Source organism: Pteropus vampyrus, unplaced genomic scaffold (genome assembly GCF_000151845.1).
Source record: "Pteropus vampyrus isolate Shadow unplaced genomic scaffold, Pvam_2.0 Scaffold1000001187, whole genome shotgun sequence".
In the NCBI taxonomy this organism is placed as follows: domain Eukaryota; kingdom Metazoa; phylum Chordata; class Mammalia; order Chiroptera; family Pteropodidae; genus Pteropus; species Pteropus vampyrus.
Window position 1 is genome coordinate 1 of NW_011915589.1, and position 1573 is coordinate 1573.

The following is a 1573-nucleotide window of genomic DNA, read 5'->3' on the forward strand; positions in this document are numbered from 1 at the left end:
GAATCTGGGGTTCAGTCTTAGCAAAGTCTCTTAAAAGGTTTTGGGGTCCTGAAGTGGGCAGGGTTTATTCTGATCTTTAACATCCTGGCATGGGCATAGATGCCAGAGGATTTGGGGTTCTGAGATACTCTAAGTTTCTCTGGAGATTTGGGGTTGTCGTGGGCAGGTATGTTCTGAATTTTGGGGTCCCTAAGTAGGCACGGTTTGCTCTGAACTTTGGCGTCCTTGTGTGGACACAGTTACCAGAGGATTTGGGGGGGTTCTGAGGTAGTCACGGTTACCCTGGAGATTTGGGGTTCAGTCTCGGGCAGGTCTATTCTGGGTTTTGGGGTCCTGAAGTGGGTAGGTTTGTTTCGGTCTTTGTTGCCCTCGTGTGGACATGGCTGGCTGGTGGATTGGGGGTTCTGATGTCCACATGTCTAGCATGAGGACTTGAAGTTTGAGTCTGGGGTCCGGATGTGAGCAGGTTGGCCTGTGATTGGGGTCCTGGGCTTTGTCTCAGACCTGCAGTCGTGTGTGGGAACTGTTGGCCTTGGGACTTGGGTCCCGGACAAAGACATGGGGAGCTTGAGGGTCTGGGCTTCCGAGGGGTCCTGCCATGCCAGCATGTTTGGGGACCTGGGGTCCCCAGGTGGGTACAATTTGCTCAGGTTGGCAGGGCTGACTACACAGCTAGCTTTGGGACTGGAGCCCTAATCCCAGCAGCACTGCTTGTGGAGTGGGGTCTCGCCTTGAGATCTGAGGGCTCCCGTGAACTCGCCCGTCTGGGGTTGGGCGGTCCCTAAGTGGCCAGGGTTTGCTTTTCCATCTGGGGTTTGTTTCGAACTCAGGGGGGCTCTCGCGTGGGCAAGCTCCCCTTCCGGGACCGCAGGTTTTAAAAGGGGACTGGGAGCCCCGGGTCGAGGGAGTACACGTGGCGAGGGGCGGGGGTGCGCAGGGGCCACCTTGGTCCAGGTACTGGAGCCGCTGGAGGTTCAAGGGGATGCCGGCTATCAGGTCCAACTCCTTTTTGAGCTCCAGCACGGTCGTGTCCGCGCGGCAGTTTGTCACTCGGAACATCTCCCCGGTCTCCTCCAGCAACACCCGCATGGTGAAGACATCTGGGGCCAAGTCGAGCGTCAGGCTCGTGGCCTGCGAGTCCCCGCCGCGGCTCCCGCTGTGGGCGCGGGCGGGGGGCTGCGCGGAGGGAGGCCGCCGCCCCGCCGCGGGGTCCGGACGCAGGGCGCCCCCCGGCGGCCTCGCAGCCCGCGCTCCGCCGGCGCCCGCCTTGTCCCCCGCAGCCCGCCGCATGGCCACCGCCGGCCCCCAGCGTGCGTCATCCAGGCTGCGCGCGGCGGCCGCGCGTCATCCCCGCCCCCGCCCTCGGCGCCCCTCCAGCCGGCCGAGCCTCCAGCGTGGGCGGATGAGCTGAGACGCGTCTGAAACTACGCGATAGGTCACGGGCGCTTCCTAAAGCCGGAAGATTTACTGAGATCTATACAGATCAATACATAGGCATCGCCGAGATGTCGCGCCCTGCGCGACCCCCGCGGCCCCAGCTCCCAACCACGACCCATCTCCTGCTCGCAGCTCC

The 1573-nt window shown here is 62.5% G+C and overlaps 1 pseudogene; it reads right to left on the reverse strand.

Moving 5' to 3' along the window:
* Nucleotides 1-944: 944 nt before the first annotated feature.
* On the reverse strand, nucleotides 945-1290 carry LOC111735453 (annotated as a pseudogene).
* Nucleotides 1291-1573: the final 283 nt, after the last annotated feature.